The 14,568-nt window shown below is 42.2% G+C and overlaps 1 long non-coding RNA gene across 1 annotated transcript in view; it reads right to left on the reverse strand.

The window, feature by feature from the left end:
• Window positions 1-6,435: 6,435 nt before the first annotated feature.
• Window positions 6,436-14,568, reverse strand: part of LOC148778651 (uncharacterized) — a 150,577-nt gene continuing 142,444 nt past the window's right edge. The window contains exon 4 of the long non-coding RNA XR_016035944.1: window positions 6,436-6,739. This is a non-coding gene — a long non-coding RNA (uncharacterized LOC148778651). The remainder of the gene's footprint in view (window positions 6,740-14,568) is intronic.

Below are 14,568 nucleotides of genomic sequence, written 5' to 3' on the forward strand. Positions count from 1 at the left end.
ACTCACTCCACCCTCTGAAATGACCTCTCTTCCCCTTTGTCCTCTTTAGAGTCAATTTAGAAATGGCTCTATTACTTCTTCCTTCAGAAAAGAGCAAGTTGGTAAACACCCTGAAAGGAGGTGGACCATTTATCCAAGTAAAATAGGAATGACTCCCTATCAGCTACCTGGCACCCTCCTGTGTGATTTTATCACAGCCTCTGATTCGAAAGAGAAGAAAACAAGTGGTCCAACGCAGAAATTTTACTAACTAAAATAGTCTTAAGTCTGCACTCACAAGAAAAAAAAGAAAGAAAGGAGAAAATCCACAAAATGTTGGGGTAGGGAGCCAAATGTACTGTATGTTTTTGGGAATCTGATCTTGACAATGAATCTTGCAAGACGGCTGCCAGAGTGAGCTAGAGGGTGAGGGGAGTGAAGTGATAAGAAAGCTGTCCTCGGAGAATGACCATGTACGAGCTCTTACACTTCTCCTTCCAGAAGCAGCATTTGATAAAACGAAGCACAATTTCTTAAATCCCAAATTCTATTTTTACTTTCATTTGTGAAATTATTTTCTCTGCTTTTCATGTTTTCTGACTCTCTTTTATCTCCTCATTTTTCTTTTCTCTCCTCCTTTAAAGAGCAGGAATTTTCAAGCTGTGCTTCCTTGTCAAGTCAAAAGGCCAAAGAATCAGAACATATGCACGGGTCTTTTAGTTTCTCTCAATTTCAGGACATGATGAGGTCACGTAGATTTTCAAGGTAGAGAGTTGCTCTATTACCTAATCATGTCTCTAAGAAGTAGAATTTGGAAGGGAGAAAGGAAGTAATTAGGCCTCTCCCTCGTAAAATGCCTTTAAAATGTGGATTTAAGAAAATATATACTCTAGAGTCAAACAGAGCGAGCAGAAAAAGCCTCCAGATTTCAAAACACAGTGGGTGTGGAGCTTGAAGAAAATTTAAAGAGACTAGAGCTGTAAACCAGTCTGATCCCTTGCATTAACCAGATTCCAGCCCAACCTCAAGAAGACACCTTCTCCAAGAACCACCATGCTAAGGACGATTCTTGGCTGCAATCAGCATGATGCTCTAAATTGACCTTGCCTTGGTGAGCTTTTTGTATTCAAACAGTTCAAAAAAAAAAAAAAAAGATGAGAGGCAGCTTAGCATGGTATGAAGTGCTCAGACCCACATCAGATTTCCTAGATTTGAATCCCAGATCTGCCAGTGTTAAAGGTTGAATCATGCCCACTCCTTGGATCCCAAAATTCATAGGCTGGAGTTCTAAGCCCTCAACACCTCAGAATGTCACCTGAGTCTTTATCGGGGTTCAAGTTCAAATGAGCTCACTAGAGTGGGCCTCAATGCAATATGACTGGTGTCTGGACACACAGGCCACACAAAGGGAAAACATCTGGTGAAGATGAAGCCAGAGATCAGGGTGATGACTCTACAAGCCCGGGAACACAAAAGATGGCCAGCTGAGAGAGAGGCCTGCACCAGATTCTCCCTCCCAGCCTCAGAAAGAACCATCCCTGCAGATGACTTGATCTTGAACTCCTGGCCTTCAGAACCACGAGACAATCCTTGTCTATTGTTTAGGCCACTCAGCGTGTGGTTCTTTGTCATGGCAGCCATGTATACAAACAAATACACCCAGTTATCATAAATCTGTTGATACAGAGCAGGTCCCTGGGGGCCCCAGGGCACAACAGTCTTTCTGTGTCCCTGCATCCCCTGATTCCCCCCCACCTCCCACCCCCCTCCACCCTGTTTCTTGATTACAGGAAATAGGCTTCCTTCTGCCTCTGTGACTTACACTGAGTTCCAACAGGGAGGTTCAAATATTTGCTAATTAAGGAACAAAGGGAATGCAGAAACAGGAGAGGAGCAGTCAAGAAACAATAGCACACCCTTAGGGCAGGGCTTCAAAAATCACTGCAGATGGTGACTGCAGCCATGAAATTAAAAGACGCTTGCTCCTTGGAAGAAAAGTTTTGACCAACCTAGACAACTGGTAGTCGGAGAAGGCAATGGCAAGCCACTCCAGTACTCTTGCCTAGAAAATCCCATGGATGGAGGAGCCTGGTAGGCTGCAGTCCGTGGGGTCGCTAAGGGTCGGACACGACTGAGCGACTTCACTTTCACTTTTCACTTTCAAAAGGTTGGAGAAGGAAATGGCAACCCACTCCAGTGTTCTTGCCTGGAGAATCCCAGGGACGGGGGAGCCTGGTGGGCTTCCGTCTATGGGGTCACACAGAGTCGGACATGACTGAAGTGACTTAGCAGCAGCAGACAGCATATTAAAAAGCTGAGACATTACTTTGCCAACAAAGGTCCATCTAGTCGAAGCTATAGTTTTTCCAGTAGTCATGTATGGATGTGAGAGTTGGACTATAAAGAAAACTGAGCACCAAAGAATTGATGCTTTTGAACTGTGGTGTTGGAGAAGATTCTTGAGAGTCCCTTGGACTGCAAGGAGATCCAACCAGTCCATCCTAAAGGAAATCAGTCCTGAATATTCATTGGAAGGACTGATGCTAAAGCTGAAATTCCAATACTTTGGCCACCTGATGTGAAGAGCTGACTCATTGGAGAAGATCCTGATGCTAGGAAAGATTGAAGGCAGGAGAGGAAGGGGATGACAGAGGATGAGATGGTTGAATGGCATCACTGACTCAATGGACTAGAGTTTGAGTAAATTCTGGGAGTTGGTGATGGACAGGGAGGCCTGGTGTGCTGTAATTCATGGGGTCGCAAAGAGTTGGACACAAATGAGCGACTGAACTGAACTGAACTGAGGGCGGGGTCTTGGTTTCCCTCAAGGGCGACACAGAGCAATATCTTTGAACCATTTTGCAGAGACAGAACTCCCCACCAGGTGGGAGAAGTTAACAAGATGCTGCCCACAAACACAGAGCCCCCAGACCTGTTGGAAGCAGAAGGTGGATGGTACTGACTCCCAGCTACATCACCACCAATCAGTCAAAGAGCATCCACAAACTGGCATGCCCCCTCTGAACTATGATTCAGGTGGGGGCACAGTTTTGAGGTAATTAGCCTGCTGTAGTCCCCTTTGCCTGGTAAAGCAATAAAGCTATTCTTTTCTACTTCACCCAAAATTCTGTCTCTGAGATTTAATTTGTTGTCAGGGTACAGAGGCCAGATTCAGCTTCACCGTGGCTCTGGGTACAGCTCTGGACACACGTGGATAATAGTGCCCAATGCAGATGTTGTTAGAAGGATTAAACGAATGAATATGTGCAAGTGTTTCACATAGAAATTGACACAAAGGAGGCCATATATGTGTTTGCTAAATAATATTTTTAAATCAACATCTACACCAGTCTCTATAGGGATTATTAATTTGTCTGACTCGGCAGCCTGGGTGGGATTAGAGGTGGTTTTTCAAAATTCTTTAGAAAATCTAAACGCCATTACTTATTCCAAGCACGGCCAACAAATTGTTATAACTAGAGCTATGCTGTTGTCTTCGTTTTTCTTTCAATAGTGTGATCTGGCAGGACGAGGGCCGTTAGGTTTCTAATGAATTATTAATCTGGGAGTTAATAATTCATGTTAATTGGTGCTATAAGTCACTTTCTCTGGCAAATGTGAGCAAAGGTCATAACTTTTTAACAGCAGAGGTGAAACCTTTTCTAAGTTTCTTTTTCCATGTGCTATCATGGAAATATTAAGATATAGAAGGAAAATTTTAACCAGAGCCGGGGAAACAAGATAACTCCAAGGGTGAAAGGTCTAGACCTTCAGTCGGGTTTCATGGGCCAGCACTGTGTCCACAGCCCCAAAGGAAGGAGAGAGAGGGCTCCAGAAAACAGAGGACACCAGCCCATGACAGCCTTCCCAGGGAGGACATGGCCACGCAGGTTTGTGAATCTTTGACAAGATGACATAAAGTAATTGTTAAGTGCTGATTCACTCTTGATAAAAAAAGTTTTTTCAGAAACTACAACAAGGTTTTAGACGGTAGCTCATCAGTGGGACATTTTTTTTTCTTTATTTTTTTTATTTTTTATTGGAGGCCAATTATTTTACAATATTATATTGGTTGGTTTTGCCATACATTGACATGAATCCGCCCCAGGTAACAAATAATAATTCTTCTAAATTACAAGGCACGGTTTTAAATATAACAGGCCCAGAATCCTAAGCAAATCCTTCTCACTATGGACATCTTTGATTTTAATTAATGTATGTACACTCTGCCTTTTTTTTTTCCAGAAAGAGTTTGAGGTTATTCATGATTGCAGACCACAGAAGGCAAGAAATTAAAGGCTTCTTTTTTTTTTTCCTGTTACCTTTTTGTAATTTATTTTAATTGGAGTGTAATTGTTTTACAATGTTGTGTTAGGTTCTGCTGTACAACAACGTGAATCAGCTATAAGTAGACATATATCCCTTCCCTCTTGAGCCTCTCTCCCAACCCACCCCTGGAGGTCATCACAGAGCACTGAACTGAGCTCCCTGTGGTACACAGCTGCTTCCCACTAGCTGTCTGTTTCACACAGCTGTTAGTCGCTCAGTCGTGTCCGACTCTGTGATCCCGTGCACTGTAGCCCACCAGGCGCCTCTGTCCGTGGAATTCTCCAGGGAAGAATACTGGAGTGGGTTGCCGCTCCCTTCTCCAGGGGATCTTCCCCACCCAGGGATCTAACCGGGCTCTCCCGCGTTGCAGATTCTTTACCGTCTGAGCCACCAGGGAAGCGCATTTTGCACGGGGTGGTGTACGTCAGTGCTGCTCTCTCAATGTATCCAACCTCTCCTTCCTCCGCTGTGTCCACAAGTCCATTCTCTACATCTGTGAAAGGCTTCACACCTTGATAAACCTGCAGTTACTGTGCAAACTCACTGATTCACCCTTGGGTCCAAGAGGCAGTCACCAGTGACCCAAAGGTTCTGAGTGTTTTCTGCCTTTGTTAGCCTTGATCATTACCTGAAATCTTCATAGCTAATCCCAGACTGGTGTCATGAACAGACATTCGCCCATTTGGAGAATAAAATTCTGCTTAGTAGATTTGTTTGCAGTTTTGATTAAAAGCTGTCAAATATGCAAAGAATGATGTATGAGGACTTAGGATAAAACAAAATGGAAACCACTAGTTTAAAGAGTTTCAGGGCTAGAAGTCAAGTCATCTAGCTCTTGTTTTTCTAAAGAAAATTTGAATCGCATATGCTTTTCATTGTGCTCCTTTTCTGTCATTTACATATTGGAGAAATGTATATTTGGCAACAAGTCTTATTTTTAGGAGTCCTTGAAACTTGCCGTTTGAAAATGTTTTCATTTCTGGCACATATATGTATTTTCAGCAGAATGAAAATACAAAGCAAAAAAGAAAAATATGTACAGAAAGGAATGATTTTTCCAGCCCCGTGGAGCACAATAAGAAAGCAATCATTCAGTTGTGACTTTAAAAATGGATTCATGCCTGGATTTTCCAAGCATTTCCTAATAAATGACCATTTCTCTACAGAAGTGAACTAATGTAAAGAGACAGGTTGTTCCAGTGCCAGAACTGAACAAGCAAAAGGGATGGAGGTTGTATTTTTATAGGAGGAACTTGACCAAATAATACCCACTCTGTTTCCCTGCAGTCCCTTGGGCTGATGCAGAAGAAGGTGTCATATGCCCATTGCGTGGCTTGGAGCATGTTTTCCTGGCCTGACTCTCCGTCACCACCAGACTATTATTTGCAATCAGTAACAAAGATTCATCCTTGTGTCCATCAAGCAACAAGGAGAATCTTTGTCACTTAGTGTAACTAATAGCTACACTTCATATGAGAAGATGGAAGAAGGGTGGCCTTCACGGTAGACTTGGGTGCATTCAGAACAGGCTTCATGGAACCTTCCAGCTTGTCGGCCATGTAAAATTCCAGAACTCCAGCAGAGGTGGGTGGTCAGCCAAGTGTTCCCTTTTGTGGTTGGCTTCTGTTATTAAGAGCAATGAAGTAAGGCTAACCTCTTAGTACTTAAAAGTGTTCAGTCTTATTTAAAACACGTCTTATGAAAGCTAAACAGCCGCACACCTAAATGCAACCTTGGACTAGATGTTGTATTAAAGGAAAAATGTAAAGATCTATTACTTGGATAAAACTGGAATATGGACAGCAGATTAAAGTATTATACTGTTGTTAAATTTACTGAATTTGATAAGTGGTATGTGTTTATGGAAGAAAATATTACCCTTGTTCTTAATAAACATACACTAAAGTATTTAAAGATGGTAAGTCACAATGTATGCAATTTACGAGCGTTCAGAAAAGTATTATTTTACGTCTGCACATATGCACATGGACGTGTCTGTGTATACACACGTGTATCTGTATATATGTGTGTATCTGTATATGCACAGAAAGAGAGCACAAATGGGAAAGCAAATGGAGTGAAATGTTCACAGCAGGCGAATCTGGGTAAAGCATATTTATTGCTCTTTGTAAATATTCTTGTTGGAGTTTTCCTGCAAGTTCAAAATTACTTCCAAACAAAAAGTTTATTTATTTTTGAAATTCTGTTTTGAAGAATATTTGGAGAATGAAGAGACAAAAGCAGACGTAAACAATCTGTCTTAGAAAATACTTCTCTGTGAGATGGGAAGATAGCAGCTCCTTTCCATCGTCAGTTACGGCTTGACATCATAAATGCCCTTTGTACATCCATCCACCCGGCTCATTCTTATCTCTCCAGTTCTCCTCATCAGGAAACAGCCTTCAAAAGCATTGGGTTGGCCCCAAAATATCTACAAACAAGAAGCACGAGAGTTAGCATCTTGGTGCAATGGTGCACAGCATCTCCTTGGCTCTGAGACCTTTACTTCCTGATGCTGAGACATCTCCTGAATCAGACACATACACTTCATTAAAGCTCAGTATTTTAAAACTTAAAACACCTTTGAAATAGATGGCTATATTCCAGACAAAGGTATTAAACAATGTTTTCTAATAATAATTATTATTATAGCTCTATTCTAAGCTTTCTAAATATATTGACCCACTTATGCCTCACAGTCTTAAAGGAGAGGTATTATGACTATTTCCAATTTACAAATGAAGAAACCAAAGTCCAGAGAGACTAAGCATCTTGCCCAGGGTAACAGAGCTGGTAAAGTGCCAAATTTGAACCTGTATGGTCTGACTTCACAGCCTACATTTTTAATGACCATGTTAGACTTCTCAACTAACCTCCTGCTAGGACTCAGACATCTGTCTACCTTCCAGCCCACTGAAACCATTCTAATAATCCTAATCGATTGGTTAGGATGTCACTATAGATATTGCACTATCTTTGTTTAAAATCCCATTACCAGAGTTTCATAAAACAAACCTCTATTTAAAAGTCAAATTTACTCCATGGCCACTATTATGAATCTAAGGCCAAACTCATTGTACGCTGAGATCAGTCAGTTCAGTCACTCAGTTGTGTTCAACTCTTTGCCACCCCATAGACTGCAGCTTGCCCGGCTTCCCTGTCCATCATCAACTCACAGAGCCTGCTCAAACACATACCCATTCAGTCGACGATGCCAGCCAACCATCTCGTCCTCTGTCATCCCCTTCTCCTCCCACCTTAAATCTTTCCCAGCATGGGGGTCTTTTCCAGTGAGTCAGTTCTTCGCATCAGGTGCCAAAGTATTGGAGCTTCACCTTCAGCATCAGTCCCTCCAATGAATATTCAGGACTGATCTCCTTTAGGATGGTCTGGTTGGATCTCCTTGCAGTCCAAGGGACTCTCAAGAGTCTTCTCCAGCACCACAGTTCAAAAGCATCAATTCTTTGGCGCTCAGCTCTATTTATGGTCCAATTGTCACAAAAAACGATAGCTTCGACTAGACAGACCTTAGTCGGTAAAGTAATGTCTGTGCTTTTTAATATGCTGTCTAGGCTTGTCATAGCTTTTCTTCCAAGGAGCAAACGTCTTTTAATTTCCATACTTCAGTCACCATCTACAGAGATTTTGGAGCCCAAGAAAATAAAGTTTGTCATTGTTTCCATGGTTTCCCCATCTGTTAGGCTAGAAAGATTAAATAACTAATTGTTTCTCCATGAACACTTCAACGATTTTCTTATAACCCAAAATAATCTCTCCCCTTGAAATCCCCTGTGGCTCATTAGGTGGCATTCAGTTCCTTAACAAGAGGAAACGAACTAGTTCCGTGAGCATAATCCCTGAGTGACTTGATCTAAGGCTTGTTTTCTTAGTTTGGCTAGTATTTCACATGGGTTTGCATCTAGAAACCTATTTTTGGACTTCCCTGGTGGTACAGTGGGTAAGAATCTGCCTGCCAATGCAAAGGCTACAGGTTCAATTCCTGGTCCAGGAAGATCCACATGCAGAGGAGCAACTAAGCCCCTGAACCACAACTACTGAAGCCCATGTGTCTAGAGGCCATGCTCCGCAGCAGGAGAAGCCACCGCAGTGAGAAGCCCTTGCACCTCAATGAAGAGCAGCCCTCGCTCACTGCAACTAGAGAAAGCCGGCACAACAACGAAGACCAAAATAAACAAATAAATAAAGCCAAAAATAAATAAGTAAACAAAAATTGCTGTTTAAGAAAAAGAAACCAACTTTCCCCTCTGAGGAAGCCTGTGACCCACGGTAAGCCTTTCTTTTTTTATTCTATTTTATTTTTTTACTGACAGAGAGTTGACTTATGTTTCAGGTGTATCACAAAGTGATTCAATTACAGATAGAAGGTATTCTTTTTCAGATTCTCTTCCATTGTAGGTTATTACAAGATATTGAATACGGCTCCCTGTGCTATACGGTAGGTCTTTGCTGCTTGTGTGTGGAGCAGTATCTGTTAATTCCAAGTTCTCAGTTCATCTCTCCCCCTTGCTTTCCCCTTTGGTAACCTCATTTGTTTTCTATGTCTGTGAGTCTACTTGTGTTTTATAAGTAAGTTCATTCATATCATATTTTAGATTCTACATATAAGTGATATCACACGGTATTGGTCTTTCTCTGTCTGACTTAGTTCTCTCAGTATGACAGTCTCTAGGTCCATCCATGTTGCTGCAAATGGCATTCTCTCATTCCTCTTTATGGCTGAGCAGTGATTCAAATGGTAAAGAATCTGCCTGCAATGCAGGAGACCCAGGTTTGATCCCTGTACGGGCGAGATCAACTGGAGAAGGGAATGGCGATGCACGACAGTATTCTTGCCTGGAGAATTCCATGGACAGAGGAGCCTGGAGGGCTACAATCCACGTGGTTGCAAAGAATCAGACATGACTGAGTGACTAACACACATACAGTGTTGCTATATATACAAAAATACATATACATATACACCGCATCTTCTTTATCCATGCATCTGTCCATGGACATTCAGATTGCTTCCGTAATGGTGCCCTCCTTGAAATAAACAATCACTTACTTCATGTAATAGTAGTAGTAGCCATAGTAGTACTAGTGTGGTAGTAGTGGACGCTTCCCAGGTGGCACAGTGGTGAAGGATTCACCTGCCAATGTAGGAAATGAAAGAGAATGCAGCTTCTATCCCTGGATTAAGAAGATTGCCCAGAGTAGGAAATGGCCACCCAATATCCAGTATTCTTACTTGGGAAATCCCATGGATAGAGGAGACTGGTGAGCTACAGTCCATGGGGTCAAAAACCATGGACACAGCTGAGCAACTGAGCAAGATCCCCCTCAATAAATGAGCATAAGAAGCAGCATCCAGTGATGACAGGAGGCATGAGAACTTTCTCTGACTCACTTGAACTTTGGCCTGAAATACGCAAAGCCTTAATACACTGATACAGCCATGACCTGGGCATGACGTTGTTTCTGATGAGTCTGCTTCTGAGTGCTTAGACTAGACTCAGGCAGACCGGATTTCACTCTGATATTCCACCACACTTTGTTGGGTCACAAAACTTTTATAAAATTAAGTCAGGCAAACCAGGGCTTAGCTGACTACAGTCACAAGCATTTAGGAAGAGTGGTGGTTAAAAAAAAAAAAAAAATGCTTCTCAAGGTTGACAAGCACTCTCCTTGCTATTCAATTATGCCCTGTTTATTCTGCATGCTATATTTCATCCATCAGTCTCTTTAGATACCCCTTTTAAATTATGTATAGTAGGGATATTTCTTATCAAACATAAGGCTCTAGACATTCATAACTTTCATGGACCCAGAATATAAAACTTAATGTTGCCTTAAAAATATCTCTCAAAGATCTTGACTTTGCCAAATTTTATTGTGTCAGAGATCATACATATAGTAATGCCATTAACCAAAGACACCTTTAATGCAGCATCATAAATTCAATGTCTCTTTAGAACATGAGTCAACACAATTTTTTCCTAACGAGTTGGTATCTCAGTGTCTTTATCCTCTGCTGATATCAAAACTACAGGAAAAATACAGTGTTTAAGAAACACTACAATGTTCCCTGAAAATATACAGAAATAATCATTCTTTCCTCATCTTTCTGTTTCTTTCTTCCTATCTTCTACCCTTCCTTCTTCTAAGAGCTTTCAAACAAAAATTCAAAAAGGAGGAAATTTCCCAAATAAAACTAAACAGGCAAAGTCATTGACACAGTGTTTAATTCTGTACATGATTATAAAATAATGCTTCTGTATTAAAAACATTTTAGAAATTATGAAAAGTTGTAAGAGTGAAATTAAAACCACTCAGAATTCCATTAACCAGAAATGATCATTTTTCTGTAATAAATATATCTAAATTGGAATTAAATAGTATAAACAATGTATTCTAGTTTTTTTCCCTTTAAGATACTGGAAGCATATTCCAATTGACTTAGTGTACTTTGCAAACTTGACTTTTCATAGCTGTGGTAAGTGTCTGGTATGTGGATGGTAATAATATTGGCGTAACTATCCTCTTATTGCTGGAAACATAAGTCTTAATAATGTATTGCTATGTGACGAACATCTTAAGGTACCACTTGGTTGTTGATAGTCCTTTGTAACAGCATGAGCCATGGGCCTCTTCTCAGCTACTATGTGGATATGGATTGCTGATTTTCTGACTTGGACCGCTGAGAAATGTTCCTGGCTGGCTAAAACACTTTTCTAAGGAAAATATTACAAAGCTTATTTTCAGTTATCCTTGATAATGGAGGGAAAAAAGAGATGAAAACGCCAATTTCATGTACTTTCTGCTGGTCCTGAAGATGCATGAGAACAGATCCAAGAATTCCTAGACACCATGGGTGGCCTTGAGGGGCTATTTTTATAACTACTTTGGTTTATTTTCTTTTGTGCCAGTCAGAAGTTTGGCCAATGAATCCTTCTGCCCCCTCTCTCCACATTTTGAGAGATTAGTCAGTGTTACAGCCTACATGAAGAGAGATTATTTTTCCTTAGACAAGTCACAAACACAGGAAGGGGGACTACATACCCGATGGAAATGCAATTAATTTTGTCTACGCCCTGAAAGTAGCTCATGAAATTGCCAAGCCAGAGGAAAAAGACAAAGATTGTTGGGTGAGAGGCCAGAATTGGGAGCCAGGAGAGCTACTGATGGTGTGATAAGGTGGAAGCAAGGGGTGGGGGATGGCCCTGGCGGCCAAAGGGTCAACAGAAGAGGAGCCAGAGGTCAACGACCTGTGGGAATCAATGGGGGAGGGGGTTTCCTTTTGTCCACAGTTCAGAGGACTTGCTGCTTGGAAACACAGCTTAAGACTTTCCTAAGCACTGTGACCAAATCCCTAAACCACAGTCTAAGCAAAGCCTGCAATGCATCACTGGACGTAATTAAAGGTTCATATCCCATTGGTGGCAGAGGGTGACCCAAGGTGACTTACCAAAAGTAAGTCTTTTCCCACCCCATGAGTCTCAGAATTCTCTTAGATTTGGCAAGCTTCCACGAACAGAAGACAGACGCAGATTTATCACGACTTCCTCCATCTTGTGAGAAATGGGATTTTCCTGAGGAACTCAATGTGCTTCTCCAGACATCACGTGTCCTCCCACCCAGAATCTAGAGAAGACTCTGGGAGGAGAAGGGCGGAGAGGCTTTAAAAATGCCGAGACACACACTGAGTCACCAAGGGTTCTTGCAGTGTGGGTAAGGGCCACCACTGGGCAGAAGGGGACCCGATTTCAGACTGGAGCCCTGGAGACAACGGGGAAGACGGGGAAGACGGCGCGGGGGCGGGGGGCTCAAGTAGCAGGCTGCTCTTGGCAGGGGCGGCTGCTAATTTTCTTTGGCTGGCTCTGACTACCTGTCTGAAAGCGCAGCAATGCAGGAAGGAAATTTTTCAAGAGATTAAACTATTATTGTTTCCTGTGTGGCTGTCTTCGCTGGTGTATGAAAAAAAGCTTTAAGGGCACTTGAAAAGAGATTTGTCTGAATAGCAAGGCTGTTATGATTCATCTCCCCCTCCAGTCGGGATCTGGCCAATTTCCTCAGGAAAGTGGTTGATTAGGACCCATGGATTTATCCATGGCCTAAATATAAGATGTCATAAAGGTGATTAATGGTGAGCTCACCATCAGGGGGAGTTAAGAGTTTGTAAAAGCTATTTTTAACGGTTCAGAGGGAGAAAAAAACCTCATTTGTCACTTTGCCAATGTGTTTCAAGAGTTAAAAAACTTCTTTGTGGCCCCTGATCATTCATGCTACCAACTGTTAAAGGTCGTTATATTTTCCGATTTTACAAGTTTGTTTGAAAAAAATTGATTCAATGTGTTTTTCTGTTTATAAAAAAGCATGCAAGGAAAGGAAAATAAAATGTATTTCCACCATGATTAGTGACTGCTGCTTCTGGTAGCACTTAAGTACAATAAACTTGGTTCTTTTTTTCCACCCTGCTTTGCTGTTTATGCCCCTGCCATACAAGTAGCAATTAAGAGAGGGTATATGGAGACAGTTTTCAGAGCCCAAGCGAAACTGGCTGGGGCTCCCATATAAGGGGAAATCAGAGTCGTTCAGAAAGCAGACGATGGCCCTGATGGGCACTGACAGTGTCCAGTGTAGCTCAGTGATGTCACGTTATCCAGGGATGCCCTAAAATATGAACTCACTGTCCTGACAACTCCACAAGGCAAGATGCTTTCCCCAGACACAAGGCAACTAGCTTTGTTTAAAGGGTCTTAGAAGATCAGCCTTTCTGTAAAGCAGCTACTGAATTCTCTGAAACTGGCAATCAACCATTGGCCAAATCAAGCAGTAGAGCACCAAAATATATTTGCTGGAAAAAAAAAAAAAAAAGGTGGCCAGTGGTGGCTAGATATTTGGGCATTTTGTGGATGATGGAAACAGGAAGGCATAGGTGCTTTTGCTGGTGTGTATAGGGTGGGCTTGGCTCAGTCGGTAAAGAATCTGCCTGCAATGCAGGAGACCGCGTGCGAATCCTGGGTCGAGAAGATCCCCTGGAGCAGGAAATGGCAACCCACTCCAGTATTCCTGCCTGGAGGATCCCATGGACAGAGGAGCCTGGCGGGCTACAGTCTACGGGGTTGCAGGAGTCAGACACGACTTAGTGATGAAACTACCACTACTACTATAGGGTGGCTGGGGAAGGTGGGGTGAGTAATTGTTGAGATACAATCAGTCGCTCTCAACTATGCTGAGTGACACAAAAACGAATGAGAGGCTTTCTGTGATCCTTGCATCATTCTGTAAGTTGACCTTCATCCTCGTGGGAAACCTGATACAGTACAAGCTATTCCTTAATTTCTCGATTTGTTTGGCAATCATTTATGGGGACCCTCTAATGGAGCAGGAGCACTGACTGCTGGGGAGGCAAATATGACTAAGGATGCAGCAAGTTCAAGAGTGAGCCTGGCAGATATAGAAGGTTCTTGCAAGAGCAAGATAAGTGATTTGATTATATATATATATATATATATATATATACAGACACTCAGGTTGAGTCAGGGAGAGGTGAAAATTTTTCCCCCAGAGTACTAGAAGGAGAGATAATAGTAGCTCTCATTGTTAACTGGAAGCTTCTGCTGAAGGGTACAACCCAGAAGTTGCAAGAATGGCTCCTTTTGTGTCCTGTTGTCCTGGACTTGCTCTGGCTACCACACCCAAGTGCAAAGGAGGCTGGGAAATGTAGTCTTTAGCTGTGCATCCATGGTCCCCTAAAACAATGGAATTTCTATCACTAAAAGGAAGAAAGGGAGAACAGCTACTGGAGGGCAGTCAGCAGTGTTTGCACTGGTCGTGTTAAACTATGTCACGAAGGAGTCCAAAAGTGACCATAGATAAAGTAGCCAGTGGGAGTTCGATGTAGTATAATGCAGGAACCCAAAGCCAGCGCTCTGTGGCAACCTAGAGGGGTGGGATGGGGAAGGAGGTGGGAGGGGCTTCAAGAGGGAGGGGACATGTGTACACCTGATGCCTATTCATGCTAAAGTACAGTAAGAACCAGCACAGTATTGTAAGGGGATTATCCCCTAATTAAAAAAAATAAAGTGTTAGCCAGCAAAAATTTTCTGTTGAGTGTGCAAGGCATAGGGCTGCACACTGCAATCTACAACAAAGGATAAGACATGTGACTGTTATTTTGCATTAAGACAGCTTATAATCAACATTGCTAAATATTAGAAAAATGCAAATCAGAACTACAATGGGGTGCCACCTCAC

Source organism: Moschus berezovskii, chromosome 1 (assembly GCF_049115385.1).
Source record: "Moschus berezovskii isolate FMDL1 chromosome 1, NW_MosBer_1.0, whole genome shotgun sequence".
NCBI lineage: Eukaryota > Metazoa > Chordata > Mammalia > Artiodactyla > Moschidae > Moschus > Moschus berezovskii.